This window comes from Pan troglodytes, chromosome 2 (assembly GCF_028858775.2).
Source record: "Pan troglodytes isolate AG18354 chromosome 2, NHGRI_mPanTro3-v2.0_pri, whole genome shotgun sequence".
NCBI classification, from domain to species: domain Eukaryota; kingdom Metazoa; phylum Chordata; class Mammalia; order Primates; family Hominidae; genus Pan; species Pan troglodytes.
In genome coordinates this window covers 181,633,817-181,655,326 of record NC_086015.1, presented here as the reverse complement: position 1 = coordinate 181,655,326, position 21,510 = coordinate 181,633,817, and the positions used below count along the sequence as shown (strand labels likewise).

Here is a 21,510-nt window from a genome sequence, read left to right as displayed (position 1 = left end):
CGTCCCACAACACGTGGAAATTTTGGGAGATACATTTCAAGTTGAGATTTGGGTGGGGACACAGTCAAACCATATCAATACCTTATAGCCAAGTCCCACCCTGAGTTATGTTGGGTTCTTGTGCATCAGATCATGCATCAGAGAGAATCATGCATTTCATGAGTGTTCCAGAAAAGTTGTTCAGAGTATCTGTACAGAAAATTCCAGATTACAATGATCAAAAGCACCCTAAAAACAGAAAAGCACAAATCTTGTAAAATAAGTGTTATAAATTACATTTTACAGGTGAGAAAAATGGGGCTCTCTGGAGTTACACAGCTGTTACTCAAATATATTTATGTGTTGTGGATTTGAACACAGGGTCTCTGATTCCAAATCTCCAAATTCTTCTGCACTATGTTGCCTCTTCGTGAAGTGGCATTGGTATAGGAGTTAAGAAGCAATCACTTAGGCAGATAGTAAGAGTATGGGAGTCCTCGGTAAGGCTTTTCTTTTTAATGAAAAGCAGCCCCAGATAATTTTCTAACAAAGAACAGCCTGTAAAGTCGACCTGCAGATGTATACAAGCAAGCCAGGAGCTTGCACGAATGAATGCCACCAGCAACTAGGGACTAGACATCCTCAAGATGGCGGCTCCATCTTCCCTTCTCTGTCAGCCACTTGCACAGTAAGGAGCGGACAAGATGGTGCAGGTCAAACAGAGAGTTCATTTGCATAATAAGATTAGGGTGGGTTGACCAACCTTCCTCACACACTATGTAAATGTCACACCTGATCAAACCAATCTGTGGACTCTATGTAAATCAGACACCATCATCTCAAGCTGGACTATAAAATCCGGCACATCTACTGCCAGCCAGTCTTTGCACTCGGGCGACCCCTCTATAGATAGAGAGCTGTTTTTCTTTCTCTTTTCTTCTGCCTATTAAACCTCTGCTCCTAAATTCCTTGTGTGCGTCTGTGTCCTAAATTTTCCTGGTGCCAGACTACCAACCCCTGGTATATACCCCAGACAGCATAGCCACTTCAGCATCTTAGGCTGCAGCATTCTGTGAGTTACTTCCATCTTTCAGACATGCCCCATGATCCAGAATTATCCTGCTACAAGTCTCAACATCTTCATTCAAAGAACCATCACTTTATAAATTAAGGAACAAACATTAGTGCTCCTGCAGTTAAACCCTCTCATTTTATTGATGAAAACACCACCACCACCACCACCAACAAGCTGAACCTCTAAGAGGTGCAGTGATTTCTCTATGAAAATGAGCTAATTCATAGCAGGATCAGGACTGAAGCCTATTTCCTGATTTCTAGTTCAGGGCTTTTTCTATTGATCCCAACATTTTTCTGTCCAATTTTAAGGATCACTTAGGAAAATTTGTCACATGTTAATGTGATATATAAACCAAAATAGAACTGCTGATGATTTCTGTTTGACAGACACTCACAGGAATATCTGCAGTTGAGACAAGTCTTAGGAAAGACTGACAGGAGCCACTGGACTCAGAACTTTATCTTTTTCCTATCCTTCATTCCACTAAAGCAATAGTAAAAAAAAAATTGAAAGCATAAACCCATGAGGACAAATAAAACAAAAGAGGAAACAATAGTGGACATGAGATTTTAATAAGTTTAGAAGATGGAAAGCAGACAGCTGGAAGAATTGCAAAAACGGAGTACTTTCGGAATTGGATATCCATGACAAGCACAGTCATTCATCGAAAAGCATCATAATGATTCAGGAATAGAGGCACTAGGGACCATAGAGCACTAGAGTAAGGGATGAGACATTTGATTAAAAGGCTCTAGGGGTAGTTAGACCCCCCGCTCCCCACCTCTACACTATGAAACCAGGTGAATGCCATCTTCCCAGCAGGGGATGATGGGCTTACTTATACTCTGGGGAGATTTGACCAGAGATCTTTTTAACTTAGAGAACAGGCGGGCATAACGACCCAGTCTGAAAACAGAGGAATTAGTTAAAAGTCTGAATGTTGAAAAGTGAAATCCCAAGCTCACTTCCCTTGACAGCCTTCCAGAATATCTGTGAAAAGCTTCCACCTCACCAATTCTCTCAGGCAGAGGCAGATTGTTTTCTGCAAAAACTGGGGACTTTCAGGGAAAAGACTTATAGATAATAATATGTTGTGGTCCCTCAAGGAAGAATCAGTTTTCCATCAGACCTCTCAATGAAGTCCGCTGTTTGGCAAGTCCCATCTCTGCACCCAGTTTTAAATCTGTATTTAAATGCTTCATTTTTAAATAAGACCAGTCAAGTGGGAACAGGTCTTACTGGAAATATGCAACATGGAAGACAGAAGAAAACAAATAGAAAAAAAAAAAAAAAAACCTGACCTGCAAAAGATATACGGAAGACTAAGTACAGATATCTCTATGAAAAGCTTCTACAAACAAATATGAAAAGATAAAGCATTGTGTTTTGGAGCTCAGCCTCGTGGAGGAGCCAAGAACATGATATGGATTGGCAATTTGTAGAACACACATGTGAAAATGGCCAGCAAATGAAAGAATGTTCAATTTTAGTAGTGATTGGGAAATGTTATTGAAGACACTAAAAATGCTTCTTAAAGCTGAGATGGGAGGATTGTTTGAGTCCAGGAGTTCAAGATTGCAGTGAACACTTGCACACCTGCCACTGCACTCCATCCAGAGCAACAGAATGAGACCCCATCTCTTACATCAAAAACAAAATAAACTTCTTAACTGATGCATTTAAAAAAGATTTAGACTGGCAAAAATTTAATAGGATTGGTCATCTCCAATACTGACAGGGGTATGAGGAATTGCGATCCCAAATACACAAGGATATAAATACAAGGGTGCTCATGGATAACTAACTTGCTGTAATGGGGAAAAGTTGGAAAAAACCTTAATATTCATTGATAGGGGAAATAAGGTAGGTTAATTTTGTATAACATTATATAGCTGTTAAAAGAATAAAAAAAGATATGTATGATTCATGGAGGAATGTCCACAATACATTACTGAATTAAAAAGTTATGTCAAAGAACTGTATTTATCGCATTATGACATTTTTTCAAAAGCAAAAACACTATTAAACAGTTTATATTTAAACACACACACACACACACACACACATTGTACACAGAGAGAAAAATGACTGGAGAATTAACAGATTACTAATAGTAGGATGGGAATGGTGGTCATGGGAAAGGCATTTGCTTTTCATTTTGTCCTCGAGTATTTTTTAACTTATTTTTTACAAGCATGTATTAATCATTTACTTTTAAACAATTCTTTTAAGTTTAAGCCATGTGCACAACTATCAAATAGTGTTAGTGTATAGGTTAGAACAGTGCCTAGCTCAAAGTAGCAATCAGTAGTTACTATCTGAACAAATGATTTCTGAAAATCATTACTGTCTGTAAATAATTCAAACTTCTGCTCAAAAAGCCATTGTTTTTGAACCTTTTACTAAGACATTTTCTTATAAAAATTGCTAGCTTAATCTGGTTTTCTTGTGGCTTGTAAAAGCACTTTAATTCAGAGTTTGGTAATACACACTTAACTGTGTTAGCAGCATCTTTAAAACCAAGAGACTAATAGGAGTGCGATAGCAAAAAAGCTTTAATTACTGCAGAACCAGTGGCAGGAGAAGGAAACTGTCAGTTTTCACACCTCAGTGAAGGCTGTGCAAGGGTCTTGCAGGTTCAGATGTACGTGGTCAAGTGATAAATGGCAGGCTCTGGATTCGGTTGTGGTCTGAGCTCAGCATGGGGGCAGGAAACAAACAGTGCCTTCAGCACTTGTCTGACACCATCCCTGGCAGGAAACAAGTCCAGAAAGAGCTATGCACAGTCAATGATTTTCCTTTTCAGCCCTGTCTATCCTACAGCAGCTGGAGTAGCTGCTCTAGGAGGCTGTAATTGATAGCTTTGATTTACCGAAGAAAAATAACTGTGGGCAGTTATCTAGTCCAGGGACAAGCCCTTCTGAATGTGAAAACGGTGCCCTCTCAGTAACAAGGGACTGTTATTGATCTTTACACTGTCATTTCTGCTGTGAACCAACCTCGACCAAGTATGGGCTTCCCTCTGTGTATTCCTGTCCCTGATTTTGTCCCAGAACACTTTGGAAACTTACCAGGTCTGCATATCAGCTTAATATGTCCACCACATGCACTCTCTCTTTCATGGCCTCCCTTATGGACTGTGATTCCATTTGTGTTGTATGATTTTGTAATTGTGATTTGTTGTTTTGTATTGTTTTCAAGTTGTGTTAAGCATGCACATGTAGTTTCCCACCTTAGGAACAACTTGACAGAGGAAAGAAAGAAACTGTATTAAAGCCAAGCAAAACGTTTCCTTTCTAAAACTCTTTTCACTGAATAACTCTGCCACTTCTCAGGAGTGTGAGTTTTGTTTTCATTTGTGTTTGTGAAGTAGAGAAAATATATTTGAAGGCACAGGCAAAGGAACTTGCCACGACCTTCAATTTTTTGAAAATCGTGTAATTTACATTAAATTTCTTAAAATTTTGCATTCTTTTCTGTTATCTGTGTTTTTATTTGAATACAAAATTAATAATTAAAATTATTTAATGCAGAACTAAATAGATCCTCCAGGAAGAGGGAGATTTCTCTTCTGTGGCTTCTGATTTTATGCCCAGGCAGTATTGAGACAGCCAGGTGGGAGGGGGTCCTCAGAGAAACTCCAGCCAGCTTGCCCACTGAGGTGGAGCCTTATGAAGTTTACGATGTTTGTAGCAGGGAGGAGTCTGGCTCCTCCTCTTCCTGTGTGGAGCCTGGGATTCGAACAGTGGGCGTGAAGTGCTCTAGAAGGGACTCTGACTTAGCAAGAGTCCCTGTTTCCCCCTTTTCTTCCTCTTCACCCAATAAAACCCTGTCTCACTCATCATTCAAATTGTCTGTGAGCCTGAATTTTCATGGCCGTGGGACAAAGCACCCCATCTTTAGCTGAATTAAGGAAAAGTCCTGCAACAGTGTGACCTAGAATGTGCACAATCCTGGAGATCTGGAGAAGCCAACAACATCCCTAATATGAAAGCATTAACATGTTCATTTTAGTAACAAACAGAACCCCAGGAGTATTTTTCCGAGTTCATGGACTAACACCTAACTCCAGATACAGCCATTGCCACAAGACCATGCTATGGAAATTCTCTTCTATTAATTTTGTTTCTTCTCTTTCATCCCTCTTAGCTTTACACTAAATAGAGTGTTTTCTTATATTAAGTATAACATGTGTTTAAAAATTATTAAATGGTAAGTTCTCTGCTAACTTATTTATTTTTTAAGAGCAGAGAAAGGGGTAGGATAAAGCAAAGGCTTTATCAAAAACCCTATACAAAATTTTGGGAAGTGTGTAGTTACAGACCCCATACTGGGGCTGCATTCTTTCTCGCTGACATTTTTGGCAGAGTGACTGAGTGGCAAATCACCAGATCCAAGTTCTAACTTGTAATGCTACCAAATAATTTCCTGTGCATGGGGGAGTCATAAACTCTCTTATACCCTTCTATCACGCATATTATTGAGGAAGTGAGGGCTGAAATCAGTGATCTTTGAGGTCTCCACACTGTTGTTTTACTCCAGTGGAAGATTCAATTGAGGACGGAGAAAATCCACACCCCCTAGCCTGGCCTTTTCATAATATTGCTTGGGCTGATTCAAGGGACAGTGCACTTTTTTTCAGCTAATGTTTTTACTTCACAGTAACACTATGATATGTATTCCATATTTTATTTTCTTCTTTCAGTTTGTCTTGATGTCTACTGTTCTACTATAACTGTTTAAATGGAGAACAAGATTAGTTCATCTTTCATGAAGCTTCCAAATGCTGGCGGGCCCATGTCTACTCTTTGGCTCCAGCTTCCCTCGACTGTCAGCTGCTCTGGCCATGCAGCAATCTTCATTCCCAGCTGCAGCAAGAGACCCAGTGGAGTGCTGGCCTGGCTCAGATGCAACCTACAGTGTTATTTTTATAATCTGGAAGTCCTAGGCAAAGAAAGCAACTCTTCTTCCATCAGCTATTAGCTATCGCCTACTGTCCAAGATCCTGTGGTTCTTCAATGACTCAGAAGGCAGCAAAGTCTAATCTCTTGACCTTGCTATTCAGCCTCCTTCACTGTAGGGAAGGTGATTACAAAGGACCAACCATTTAATTAGCTTCTGGGGCCTACAGCTTGCAGTTTTACGTTTCTCTTTCTCGTGATTGAATATTTTATTTAGTACTCTTTGGTAGAGCAAACACTGAGCCACTGCTAGCATTTCCTGGTGAATGATATGGGATTGGCTTTCAAGACTTATTTATTTATTTTAGAAGAAGGAGGTAAAAACTAATTGAAGTTTATCTGTTTTTACAAATGCAGAAAATTTCTAGGAAGCATTATTAAGCTATCCAGTTCTATGCATTTTAGGTTTGGGTGCAAACTATTGAATTGTAATAATTAGTTAGGCTCAGGAACAGCCATCTTTGGTTATGCTTTCTAAATCCTTTGGCTAAATTCTCTTAATCAATATTCACTTAAAAGTGTGGTGTGCTCCTCGACTCCATCCTTTCCCTTTCCCTAGCAATGTCCAATTATTTCAGGTGGAGGTAACTTTATTTAAGTTTGCTTATGAATTCATCAAATATTTATTTAACAGTTACGGCAAGCTATTTGAACATCTTATCAAAAAAGATCAATCAAATATAAATAAGAATATGAAAAGATGTTTAACATGACTAGTCTTCAGGGAAATGCAGACTAAAACCATAATGAGGTACTGCTGGATACCTATTATGCAAACTAAAACCATAATGAGGTACTACTGGATACCTATTGGAATAACTTTAAAAAATGACAATCTCAAGTACATGAAAGGATGCAGAGTAACTTAAACTCTAATACATTGCTTTTGGAAAACAGTTTCCAGTAACTTATTAACTTATTAAGTTAATCATATGCTGATAATTGACTTATTAAGTTAATCATATGCTGATAATATGACCCAGTGCTTCTATTCTTAGGTATTTGCCCAAATGAAATAAAAATTATTTTGGAACAAACACATGGATGATTTATTTTCCATCAAACTAGAAACAACTCTAATATCTTTCCACTGGGGCCTGGATAAATGCTGGTATATTTGTACCATGGAATATTACTAAGGAAAAAACAGAAATGTACCACAGTACTGATACAACCACAATAAGGATGAACTTCAAACACACTATGATAAATGAAAGAAGCCAGACTCGAAAGGTTACATACTGTGTGTATGCGGTTGCCAGGGGCTGGAGTTGTGAGATTGACTATGAAAGGGCAACATGAAGAAATTTAGGGGGTGATGGAACTGTTCTATATCTTGATGGTGGTAGTGGTTACATTATGATACACAATTTTCAAAATTCACAAGCAAGGTGAATGTTATTGTATGTAAATTACTCTTTAACAATAAAAGCAAAAATTATTGAACACCTGCTATGTGCTGTTGTTCCAGAAGTGAAAAGACAGACCAGGTTCTTGCTTCCTAGATCTTATATCCTTGTTCTGTGTTCACTCTTCTGTGTCCACAGTCAGCACTAAAGTCTATGTTCTTTTCGTCTTTTGCCTGCTCTAACCTTCCAAATTGATCCCCTTGTCTCCCAACTCTCCTCTTCTCCAATCCATTTTCAATAATGCTACCAAATGAATCTTTTTATGATGTCAATTTGATTATGCATCTTCCATGTGGCAGTGGATAGTTTCTATGATTTGTAGCCTTTTAGCTTCTTTGAAATACCTTTTCTGTGCTTGGAATTTCTCACATCATGGTTTCCTAGCTAGAAGCCAGAAATTCACTTTCCAGTCTCCCTTGCAGCTATGGTGCTGGCATAAGACCTGGGCCAATCAGAAGAATATAAGCATGACTTTGATTAGAAAAAAAGCAATGGGAGGAAGGAGGTGCTGTGTGGAATTCATTTCTGTTGAGGGTGACAGGAATGGCTTTCTTAGAGCACTGGTGGAGGTTGTGCTGACTAGTGCCCAGGGTCTTGATGTGACCGCTAGAGTATGTGCTCAGTGGTCTTTGCTGGAGTCTCTAAGTCTGGACTCACAGTCTCTGCCAGAGTGTCTCTGAACTACTTAGTATTCTTTAATAAATTCTTCTTTTTCTCCTTAAGCTAGAGTGGTTACTGTTTTTCACTTACTTTGCCTCTGAATCTCAATGGATACACCTATGTATAAGCCTTCAAAGACTTCCCATCACCTTAGGAAAAAAATCAGTACTTTTAACTATGGCATCTAAGGCCTTCAACATAGAGTTCATACATACTTTCCAGTTTAAACTGTTCTCAATGTGCTCTATGTTTTAGTCACCCTAAACTTGCTGTTTGCCCAACACTTCATTCTCATTTATACCTTCATGCCTTTGCAGATGATGTTCCCTTTGTTTAGTATAAGTTTTCTTCTTTTCTCACCACTTTGTAACCCTCTCTTCATGTTGCCCTTATTTACCCTTCAATTCCATTCAAAATCTATCTCAAATACCACGAGCTCAAATGCCCTTTGTGAAGCCTTCCTTGATATCCTTACCATGGTCCCAGCGCCCAAGAGCTGTTTGCTTCCTCCTGTATCTGAGAACTTCTTGTATTGTATTATGATGTTTTGTTCATTTAGTCATTCCTTCAATAATAATTATTGAGCAAATACCATGTGCCAGGCACAGAGCTAAAATCTGAATGATAAGTAGGAGTTAATTAGGTAAAAATGGAGTAGAGTGTGTTCCCACAGAGATCAGCATGGAAAGTGGGCAGGCAGCTCGTGGAGAGTGTGAGCCTCCAAGTGAGGGCAAGTGTAGTGGCCAGGGCTGAGGAGCAGGTGCGCCCCCTTCAGTCTTCTGCAAGTCCTTTGAGGCAGGAGCCCAGTTTTACTCACCTTTGTGCCTCTAGTGAAGCCAATCAGGCATGGAGTTGACATTCAATGAAGGGTTATTGAATTAATAAATAAATCACCAGATCATGTCTCTCCCTAAAACATTTATCTGATGCTTGAACCAGAGGAGATAATTTAGGCTTAATTTCCTGTGCATCAAATCATTGTCAGGACATAAGTATTACCTTTAATTAGCAAGCAAAGTCTCCCACTTCCTCACACTAATAATCCAGTGTTGCATTGATGTAATAGTGGCAGATCAACTTCAAAAGTGTTTTCTTGGATAATTGTTTGGGTGTCATCGGTTTACTTATCTTTAAAAGCCTATTAACACAGCAGATACCTCCAATCTGCTTTTTCATGTGATTCTGTCATCATAGCAACCTCACAAATCAACTCTCTGATGTGTCTTAACATTATAGCTTGGGCAAAAAGAAGGAAAATAATTTTCTGATCATTACACAGAAAATCAGTGTCACAATAAGAGCCATTTCTTCCCAGACCTTTCTTTCATGGCCAAGGGTCATCTTTTAATAAAAGAGGTATTAAGTGAGGCAAGAGCTGCATGTTTAAATCAATCTGTGTGCAGTAAGTGTCGATACCTCCTGTAGCCCTATATCCATAGGATACAGAACAGCCGCTTCCTGGCGAGGATGAAACTGGAGGCACCAAGCTTCAATGTCATCCACAGGGTTTGGAATGTAAATGCATGTCATTGCTGCTTTGGATAGTTTTGAAACCCTCCCCTACCATCAGATAGCAATGTCTTTCCTTTGATTTGGTACCAAAATTAAGCTGAATTTTAATCACCTCCTTAATGCTTAACTTCACAGAGAAACAGACTGAGTATTAGGGATATCTTTCTGATGTTTTCAATGAACCAGAGGCACAGACTTTGCTGTCATCTTCAGCCAAGGACAAATTGTAATTGGCAAGGCTGGCAAATTGCTTCTTCTTATTGGAAACTGCCATTGGCACATTAGATTGAAAATAAGATCCTTCCTGTATGGATGTGATGTGGTTCTTTACCATGCAGCTGTAAGTGAAAAGTTGTTTTTCTAAACTAATGTTTATAGAGGTAATTCAGTTTGTGATACTAAGGGATATAAATTTGGGATATTACTGTGAATGATTCAGCTTTCATTTTTTACCTGAACTCCTGCAGTTGCCCTTTTTTCTTCCTCCTTAAATGTGTGATGGTACATCCGTCTTGTTAGGAACATGCTCAGAGGATAAAAATGAGCAGTCTTCCTTAAGAGGAAAGTGAGAATTGAAAGGCAGAATATGCCATCATCACAAACATTGCCCCCAGATGACAGACATGGGACTTCATACTGACACCATGAATCATGGTGGGGCCCTGTGGCTGTCTGCTACACAGCTCTCAGCTAGACTTACTTTGATATGCCTAAGAGGCTCATTTTTGGATGTTAAAGGTGGTTGGCTCTGTGCTCTGTTTTAGTGGAGACTCGGGGCAATGGGAGTCTCTTTCCTAGCCCGAATACAAGGCACCCACACTATTTTCTAATTAATAAGCAAGGTATTAACAAGTTTCTGAAACAGAATATAAAATGTTCTTCAGGTGCAATCAGCATTGTACTCACTCATAGCTAAATAAATAAATAAATAAAGGGCTAACTTCATAAGACAGCGATGGTAAAACTTGAAAATCTATTTTTTATAGTCCTATTGATCCTTTCAGAACTCCTTACTGTCTTTTACATCTGTACCAGAGAAAAGCTTTATAAACAGCCATTGTGAAACAGCAGAAACAGTAAAATTTGGAAGCAGTGGCTGTGCAAATCAGGCTCTACTAAGATGAGACAAAATTGTGTGGTTAATGGACTTTTGCCATGGCACTTGGTGTTCATCAAAATCTAAGGAAAATTTTGTCCTCAAAGGACATATGAAAAGTTAAAGTCAGCATTCAGATGTCCTAATAGTGCCACCCTAAGATCTTGGGTTCCAGTTTCTTTAACTATGTTCTCCTAATCAGTGGGCTTTGAGGTCAGCATGCTGGGCTTTCCATCAGGGCCTCACCACTTACTGTTATGTAGCTTTCAGCAAGTTATTTGACCTCAATTGCTTTATCTCTAAAATGGGGATAATAGCAGTATGTTATGGTTTGGCTCTGTGTCCCCACCCAAATGTCATCTTGTAGCTCCCATAATTCCCATGTGTTGTGGGAGGGACCCTGTGAGGGATGACTGAATTATGTGGGTGGGTCTTTCCTATCCTGTTCTTGTGCTAGTGAATGGGTCTCATGAGATCTGATAGTTTTAAAAAACGGGAGTTGCTCTGCACAAACTCTCTCTTTGCCTGCAGCTATCCATATAAGATGTGACTTGCTCCTCCTTGCCCTCCAGCATGATTGTGAGGCCTCTCCAGCCATGTGAAACTGTAAGTCCAATTAAACCTCTTTCTTTTGTAAATTGCCCAGTTTTGAGTATGTCTTTATTGGTAGCATGAAAATGGGCTAATACACAGTATCTACCTCATTTTTGTGAGGATGAAATAATACCTGCTAAATACTTAACACACAATGCCTGGCTTATGATGAGGACTCAATAGTAGTGACTATTTTCTTGATCTTGTAATATCTGTACAAGTAGAAAATTCATGCCTCTAAACTCCAGTCCTATAGCTAGGATTTGGTTTAACGGTCAGTCTTCCTGATGTCAAGAGTTACCTACCTGATGTTCCTGAAGCGTTTTGGGGTATCAGGTGGTAAGTGGACTCACTGCCTGTCACTGTAATTGAATGGTATCTATAGGCCAAGGGAGCCTGAAAAAGCACTCGGGAATTAACTCACTGTGAGACAAATGCTTTGTGTGTGTATGTGTATGAGGAGGAAGCAAGTGTGGGATTAAATTCCTGAAAGATGTGAAATTGCATGGTTAATAACTTTGGGCATCTTTGTGGTCAGGTATTGATTATTTTAGTCAAAGGCAAAGCATTATTGAAAGAATCATCCAAAGTATGAAATTGTTACTCTTTGAGGGGATATGCGGAGATACTAATACCAATTCAATAAGTACAGAAAGCGTTGAAGGTTGATCTGTGTGATCTGCTCATGAATTACATAAGCACTTACTGTAGATATCAGCCTGAATGGAGCACTGTAATTATTTGCTAACATGGCTGATTAATGATGAGCTCCTTGAGAGAAGGAACATAGCTTATTTGCTTTTGAATTCCTGATGTTGTCCTAGTACCTGGCATATAGTAGGTGCTCAATAAATGTTGGCCAAATGAACGAAAGAGTGAATAAATGAGGCCTGAGAGAAAAAGTTCTTTACAAGTCAGATGGGGGCTGCATGGTGTAAAGTTTTGTTTTATTCTTGGGTGAACTCATCCTCCCTTCCCTACCCTTGAGGAATCCAGATCAAAGTAAGGCTTTCTGTCTTTGATGTTTCCATTCTCTTGGGAAGCTATTAACTTTTATTTTCTGAGCAGAGATAATCTTCTGATTTGGAAGTAAGTCATATAGGAAACCTGGAAATGGAATAAATTTATACAAAAGTCTGGAATACCATTATATCATTGTTAGTTATACCTTATCCAGTATTGTGGGTGAGATCGTGTTTCATTCTGGTAGTGATTAATCCACTGAGTCAAAGATTGGAATACTTACCACTAACGGTATGGCTGGATCCCTCTGTCATTCTTTAGAGCCATCAACTCATTTTTAAGTGAATAATTATTCTTAGCATGGATGTGTAAGATTAAGTGAGTATATGGAAGTGCCTGAATTTCAGAATTAATGGAACAGAATTTCTTCAAGAAAGAAATTATAGGCAGGATGCCAATACTTGTGAGCAACAGTTAAAGAAGTGGAAGCTCTTTTTGCTATTGATGAGGTGATTCTGGACAGTGAATCAGTGGTTCTTCCATGTTACGTTGTCGAGGAGACAGTTATAGACATATTTTTCTACATAAACATCTTAAATTGCCTGAATCTTTCTTTTCAATGTTGAAACAATTATGCTAATGAACCAATCTGAAATTGCACAGAACTTTCTGACTCTCAGAAAGTTTCCATGTCTTCTAGGAATGTAGGTACTTCAGGAATTCTGTGCTAGGTCTGAGATCATAATGACAGCCACTTCCAATAGAGTGTGCTGATACAGATCGCAGAGGTACAATTAGGATTTACAAATGCATAATTGTATAAAAAGTCAGGGGCAATGAGCTGGAAAATTTTCCATGTATTTCTCCTTGTGAGATCATGTAGCTTTCTTTGTTCTTTTCGAGATTAAGTTAAAACTTAATGACAACCTTAACTTATTGGAACTGGTATAATAATTCAGAGATCAAGAGCAAGGGGTATTTTTAAAGGATTATTATTACATTCAAATCCTGTAATTTTCTACCTCTCTTCTTTGTGGTAATGAAAAATTATAATCCTGAAACATGTTGGAGAGGTAAGGCCTGTCTGGATACACCTGTGCTTCACAATTTGAACTGTTCTCTCACCTGCAAAAGGAGATTAGCTAGATGATTAGCTAATATCCTTAGGTCTAACATCCTAAGGTTGCAGGATTTTATGTCCCTTGAAGTTTCATTTCTGGGAATATCCAAAGAACAGATGCTCACAACAAGAAAAACGTGCATTGGCGTGATGGTGATATATTCACCTGCATAGGACCAAGAAGTCTTTAATTAAAGGATTGATTGATTGATTTAGAATAAGACAATATTCTTTCATTAGGTGAGTCCTTTTTGTTGTCTCTGGTGTTCCTGATAGTATATTGGCAATTGTGCTGGGCAAGTAATGCTGACACAGTCAATGTTTCCTTCAAACATGTCAAAGGAAAGTGCCTTGAAGTTCTTCTCTCTTTTTCCACACTCAAGCTCCTGCCATCTCTATCCCTACTATGTCGTTTCCTGATTGACTTTTCCAGAAACCAGAGCCTCCCATTCCAGCATTATAGACCTATTCTTCACCATGAGTATATTGTAACTTTTATAGCTCAAGTCCATTCATTTTCAATCACAAAGTCGTAAAACCCAAAGGTTGGAGGTTAATAGAGAGATCATCTGTAGTAATACCTTAATTTTTTGAGGGTTCCTGTTTAATCATAGCATGTGGATCAGGGATCCAGATGCAGATGCCTCCCCAGCTGAACTAGCAAATACTCCAACCCCAGCTCTCTCTTCAGACTGGGCCTATGCAGCCAACCAGAGAATTGGCCTAGATATTGTGTAGATAGGTGAATCTCTCCCACAGAGTCAGAGGGGACTGCAGCTCTTGGGGATCCATCTTGTATCCCCTTCTCAGAGAAGAATACAAAATTAGGCTGGAACAGGAAGAAGGAAGTCTACTGAGTAATAACCTGAGAACTTTAGTCAAGCCTTGGGAAGAAGGTAGACTTGAGCTACACAGAAATCTGCATTAAAAATTATCCAAAATGGCTCTCCTGTGCAAATCAGCCATTCAGTTGTTTAATAAGACATTTTAGACAAGAAGATAATGGATAAAATATAGATATTACTGCCCCAAGGTATTGATTGTACTTAAAACGACAAAGCCTAAAAATTTAGTGACAGTATCCTATGAAGAGGAAATATAAACCCTGAGTATCTTTTTAGAAGATAGAAATAAAGCACGCTATTTTCAGTTGTAGACTCTTGGTTATGATTTCCTGAGTAGTAGATAACATATAGCCAGAATGTGTTGGCAAGCTTTCCTAAGTGAGGCAATATGTACATATAGTTTTAATGTGTTTGAACATAAACACAAGTGTACAGAAGATGGAAAAAGAAAATAGAGCAGGCACCACTTCTAGCCATCTTTTCCTTTTCTTGCTGCAAAGAAAAATAACGTTATTTTATAAAATAAAACAGAATCTAATTATGCATATAATTTTTTTATAAAGTAGTAAAATGCAATATTTATAATGATGATGAAGATATACATGTCAAAGTGTAGTCAAACATGACAGCCATTAAATGCCTGGCTGGAGAAAGATCATTAATTACACAGGACATTAGATGCAGTTGAATTGAGAAGGATTATTGGCCAAGTCAACAAAATTATTTTCGAGGCTAGATTCATGTTATTATACCCATGAATAGAATCAGGGTGTACATTTTCAGCCACATTCAGATTTTAGGCACCACCAGGCTCAGACCTTCCCTCCTGGGCCCATGATCACTGGCTTTGCCTTTTTAGAGGGACATTCTCATGGTCACTGAGGCTTTTGGGAGTGTGAACTGTCAAAATGGTTACTGATGCTTAAAAACAAAGAGCTCCCAGAGGCTTGTTAAGTAGGAGAGCTGATAGCGTAGGAACAAGAAAAATGAAAAAGCAAGGGTAGATAGAGGGCAGGAAGGGCCCCAATTTTTTTATCTTGGGCTCTAGGGCAGGACTTCCCTTTCTTGGAAATGATTGGCAAGAACAAAGCAATCTTCCAGTCCTAGGAGCTCTAGAAGAATGATAGGCTGAGTGAGTACTAGCGGGCCAAGAGTAATAATATTATTAACTAAAATGTATTGCATGCTTATTCTATGCTAAGCACTGTATACATAACTCATCTAATCTTCAAAATGATGTGATAAAGTAAATATTAGTATTTTACCTATTTTACATATCAGGCCCTGAGAGGTTAGGTGACTTGCTCAAGGTTGCACAGTTAGGAAGTAAACTTCGGGTGACTCACCATCTCCGTTTGCCTGTGACTAAGGAATTTCATGGGATCCTGGACTTTTTGGTGCTGAAACCGGGACAATCCTAGGCAAACCAGGATGGTTGGTCACCCTAAAAGTGATGGTACTGGGACTCAAACTCAGAGCCAGAGATATTAATCCTCATGCTAGTTGTTGCCTTCCCAAGGCATGGATTCAAGTTCAGCACAACAAAGCAATGGGTCCAAATGACAAGAGCCTGGGACGGACAGGGGCTTGTCTAAGGTTCAACTACAATGTTGCACAGAACAATCAGCCGTAAGCTTAATATTGAATCACCTTCTAAATAAGGGAAGAATGGCCCCAGAGCTTCAGAAGGCAAAGGGCTAAGTTTGTAGGTCTGGGTCAAGAAACTACGGCTATAGAGGAGGCTCCTGAGAGCAGAAATTCCTGCCGGTGTGATTGGGAAATCAGGAACTTCTGGAAGCAACAGTAATATTAATGCTTATGATTTACACCAAACATTACTTTGAAACTTATACAATACTAGATAACAATAATAATAGATGATGATGAAAACCAGTGGATATTGAAACGCCCTTTTGCAGGGTTCTATAGCCTGGGAGTTGCCCTGGTGGGCAGCCCTATTGTTCTCAAAAACCCAGGAGACAGGAGCTGCTGGGTTGATGTTGATTAGGTCCAGTGTGACGGTCCAGCACCCTTAGCTGCTGTAGAATAGAGCCTGGACAGGAGACAGTCCCAGAGTTTGTTTTATATCCATTCTTGAACTCTTTTTACTGCTTTGTTTGTTTGAGGCCTGGAGGCAGTATGGCAGAAATTGCACAGGATTTGGGTTCAGATAGTTTTGTCTTTGAATATTGATTCTGGCTGTATGCCTTGGGAAATTGACTTAACACTCATTAACCTTATTTTTTCATTTGTAAAATGGGGATTAAAATCAATAGAGATATCTCAGTCCATTCGGGCACCAGTAACAGAATATTATAGACTGGGTGATTTATAAACAAGAAAAATTTATTTCTCACAGTTCTGGAGTCTGGGAAGTCCAAGATCAAGGTGCATGAAGATTCGGTGTCTGGCGAGGGCCTGCTCCCTCATAGATGGTGCCTTCTAGCTGCATCCCCACAAGGTGGAAGGGGCAAATAAGCTCCCCTGTGCCTTTTTTGTTAGGGATGCTAATTCTATTCATAAGGGCTCTGCCCCATGACTTAATCTCCTCCCAAAGGCCCCACCTCCTGAAAACATCACAATGGGCTTAGGATTTCAATATATGAATTTGGGGGGGGAACATAAACATTCACACCATAGCACAGGGTTATTTTAAAGATTAGAAATAATGTATGTTAAGTGCCTAGCATGTACGAGGCACCCAACAAATAGGGGCTGCTACATTACTATAGGCCCCAGACACAGAATTCAAAATGGAGACTTCAAATCTTCATTTCTTAAAATTAAAACTATTTCCCAGCGTTGGATTTATCCTTTTAGCTTGAGGCTGACACCTTGTGGAATTCTCTGATAATTATGAACTTATTTCATGGTCTGTGTACAATAATAAATCCTTTCTGGAAGCTGAAGCAACAATGCAGATTTAAGTAAATATACTAGCTATTTAAGTCAGAGAAAACAGGCAAAGCCTAAACAGAGTAACTTATTTTTTGAAACCATTTTGGGAGATTAATTTTAGGCTTTAATTTTAATTTATTATTATTACTTTTTTTGCTGTTTTCCCAGGAAGAGTATTAATTCAGAATTTTAAGTCTCCCCCCTCCCCTTGCCTAAATTATTTACCTCTTAAATTTTATTTAAAGCCTGGATTAAGTCTTTCTTTTCTATTTGCTTTCCTTGACCAGTTGTACATGCAATGCCTGCCCATCTGAGGACTCCCATATCACAGGCAAGAGCAGAGACATACTTTGTGGAGCCCAATACAAGGAAACATGGGACCCTTTGTTTAAAAGTCATTAAGAATTTCAAGATGGCAGCAGCACAGCATTAAACCAAAGGGTCTTGTCTAACTGTCTCTTATTAATTGCTTTTTAAAATAATTATCTACTTAGTTATAATATAAATTGTTTGCTAGCAGAAACATAGTATCTTTTTATTCATTCCTACCTTTTTTTCCTCTTTTTTAAAATTATACTTTAAGTCCTAGTTTCTGAGATAACTTTTCTCTTTCTCAAAACTCCTCCCTTAAAAATATTATGCAGAAATTCTACTTAGGTCACATTTCTATATAGAGAAGTCTAGAGAAGACACTGGATTTTGGGGAGGTGCTAAGTGATGGGCAACCTGCCTGGAGGTTGTATCAAAGTAACAAGCATTCTATTTTTACTTATATTTGTATGGCTACTTAGGTGAGGCTTTAGGAGTTACTGATGTAGATTGCGGAAACGGTAATTATCCACTAACAACTCCTTGTGCAAACTCACATTCATCCATGTAGAGCCCAGCCTTTATCTTGAACTGCATTGATCTAGATGCTTTTTGGATTTAGACTTCATGGGAGAGAATAAAAAAACAACTCTTCGGAGAGACACTGGTGATGGAAACTGCTCAATAGATGCATTGACCTTGGTTCATAATGACCACTTAATTTGAATCAACTTACTTAGGATTTTGATAGAATCACTTGTCGTGGTGCTTAGACACGCAGCAAGTGCTAAAGAACTATTAATGGAAATAGGGCTCTCAAATAGTTAATCATGATTGTTTGGTCAATTGAGAACCTGAGTGTTTTTGGTCTTGGTTATTCTCCAGCCCAGTGCTGGCAGGCATTTATAGTGAGAAAACCTGGCTGTGTGGCTAGAAACAGATAATTTTAAATGGTAGCATTCACCTTTCTCTCCTCTGTTTTCCCTCAATTCTAGCTTATGCTTCTATAATTCTGACCTGCTTTTAGCTCCCTGGATACATCAATTTCTTTCTCCCTTCCAGGCCTTTGCCTAGGCTGCCTGCTCTGTTAGAGCTGCCATTGTACAGTCTCATCCTCCTGGTCCACACCTGCTCATCCTTTGAGACCTAGCATGAGCATCATAGCCTCATCGTCGTAATTACTGTCAACAAAAGGAAACAAAGCACTTAGTAATTTTCTCTTCGTATGTACTACTGGGATAATATACTTTTCTATTAGTTTGGAATTTTAGAACTGTTCTTGTAATTTCTTCTGGTGCATTGTAGAAATAATATTTAAAAAAGGGAAAATGTGATGATTATGACAGGGACTAAAATGAATTCATGCAATTTTCGTTTTCCAAGAATCAAATGAACTATACAATGAGAGAGTTTTATTAAACATCTTTGGAGATCTCGTCCAACTACCAACTGTGGTTCTGAGTTCACTTGAAGTTTCCTCAAATTATCTAAGTTTATGTAGAAAGTTTTTATGCTGTGGTCCTTTTTAAATTTTCTTTACATTTATTTAACTATACCAAGACTTAAAGTGTATTATTTGCACACTGAGAACCATAACTATCTGCGAGAAGAGGTGCAGTGAGATGCATGCTGACAAAGAGGGCATCTTTAACATGGCCACTAACATGGCCACCCACAGGACTTCTATAGGCATCAAAACAAATGGCCAGGAGCAGGTGAAAATGCATTTGTAACACAGTCCAGTCAAAGCCTTCCCAAGAGTACCATAAATTAAGGCAAGTATCTTTGCCTTATGGAGGTCCAAGGTGGCTGCAAAGACTCAGTACGATGAGGACGAGAGGTAGTTTACAGTTTTAAAAGCAGTATTTTATGTATATGTGTATAACCTGTTTCATACACGTAAGAGACTGCCTTAACTTATTTTTAAAAACAAGGTGGCACATCCAAAATAGTTTACTGCAGATAGCTTTGTGAAAGCTCTTTATAGAGATTTTGGCAGGGTGAAAGGTTTTTTTTTTTGAGATGGAGTCTTGCTCTGTCGCCCAGGCTGGAGTGCAGTGCCATGATCTTGGCTGACTGCAAGCTCTGCCTCCCGGGTTCATGGCGTTCTTCTGCCTCAGCCTCCCGAGTAGCTGGGACTACAGGCGCCCGCCCCCGCGCCCAGCTAATTTTTTTATTTTTAGTAGAGACGGGGTTTCACCGTGTTAGCCAGGATGGTCTCGATCTCCTGACCTCCTGATGCACCCACCTCAGCCTCCCCGAGTGCTGGGATTACAGGTGTGAGCCACTGTGCCCAGCTGGTGAAAGCTCTTAATAGTGATATACCCAAGGTCTAGCAAGAGTGACATAATATTTTTCCAAGAGCACTGTTTTTACCAGAGTCTGACTATGAAAGAGAGACTACAAGCAGGAGCTGTAGCCACAGAGGCAGAGAAGGAGCAAGAAGAATAAATACCCTGACCTCTCACTCTTCCCATTTTCCCATCTCCCCATCTCCCCTAGTACATCCCATTATGCCAATCCTAACCAGCAAGCCAGAGGCAAGGAAGCCCAGGCTCAGAACAAGACAAAGAAGTGTGGAGAAGGGATGGGGATGGAGTTGCTGATTATGCTGTCAAGCAGTCCCTAAGCAGCATCAGGAAGGTTTTAGGTCAGCTCTGCAGAATTCTATAGGTTTGACTGGTAAGGAGACAATGAACACACATCGATTTACTCAGTTGATTGCTCCTGGGACAACAGGCAGCATGAGCTTCTTGTCGGCTTCAGCTCCCCTTACTCTCCAGTTTTCCTGGGGCCCAGGCGAAGCCAGGTCCTGGTGGATTCTGTACACACTGTGAGTTGTGTCACAGCTGGGGAACACTGAACTTAGGAAGCCACTCAAGAGGGATGCTAGAAAACATGCCGAATCTTTGTCCCTTGGGGAAGAAGTTATCTATATTGTCCTGGTCAGGAAACAAATCTTCCCTCTCTCTATCCTAGAGAGGTACACTAGACACCATATCTGCTTTCCAAGGCTGTTTGCTATAAAGATCATCGTAAACAAAAGCTGTCACAAGACTCACAGAAATGCCATGGAGAATTACCTCCCATCAGGTGCAAAGGGAGATTAATGAACACTGGTATAAACACATTTAATATTTACATAATCAGTAGGCCTGGCTGGCTGACTTTGCTCTGAGCTCCACCCCGCTCCACACTCGAACCTAATATTGCCCATTTGCCACAGTCATCACCTTTTCCTTCCAAGTCTGCTTTTTTTTCATTTGTTTTTTATTACATTTTATCTGGAGTAAGGAAATAGTACATCTTAGTGAACACAAAACTGACTTTGGCTTTTGACAGATCTGTTAGATTCCCCTTGCCATTGGTTAGCTGATTGACCTTGTGTTTTCTTTTCCTCTGTCAAATTGAGATAATCACACATACTATTATGTAAATTTGTAAGGATGAAAACCCAAAATGTTAAGTATCAGCCCAGAACGGGGTACATGCTACTGTGGTTAATAGCCTGTGTTGGAAGGATAGGCAGATGGGTGTTTGTTCTCAGATTTCTTAGGACAGTCGTGGATTTTTCCATACAGTGGGTGAAACACAAAAGGTTCCACTGATGTTGAAAAACCTGGACAGTGCAGCACAAAATGACTGCAAAATTCCCCTATGGCTTAGCATAAACCAGGGCTACTGCCTATTCCTGCTAGCTGGACACACGTGCTGACTCATCCCTGCCTTGTAGTTGCTGTCCACAAAGCAAATGAAAGAGGAAAGCCTTGAGGTATTCTTATTCAAGTGCTTGAGCTTGGATTATTTGGGGAATAAGTATACATTTTAATAACCCTATGGATTCAGTGAGAAAATGCAACATACATTTACTTGTTCAGTGTCCAAAATGTAGACTGTTTATAGGGATTTAAGAAAAACAGAACCTTGCGGTTCAAGACCAAATAAATCACTAAAACTCTTTTCATAACGTGAACCTCTGTGGGCCAAATATGAAGAGAGGTGGATTTATATATTTTTAATATGATTAATGATTTGAAAGTCCCCAACTTCTTAAGTACCATGGTTAATAGTTAGTGAAGTACCTTT

The 21,510-nt window shown here is 39.3% G+C and overlaps 1 long non-coding RNA gene across 1 annotated transcript in view; it reads right to left on the bottom strand.

Moving 5' to 3' along the window:
- Window positions 1–3,595: 3,595 nt before the first annotated feature.
- LOC101059541 (uncharacterized) overlaps window positions 3,596–21,510 on the bottom strand; it is a 37,969-nt gene continuing 20,054 nt past the window's right edge. The window contains exons 2-3 of the long non-coding RNA XR_169437.1: window positions 4,129–4,289; window positions 3,596–3,807 (exon numbers count right to left, since the gene is read on the bottom strand). This is a non-coding gene — a long non-coding RNA (uncharacterized LOC101059541). The remainder of the gene's footprint in view (window positions 3,808–4,128; window positions 4,290–21,510) is intronic.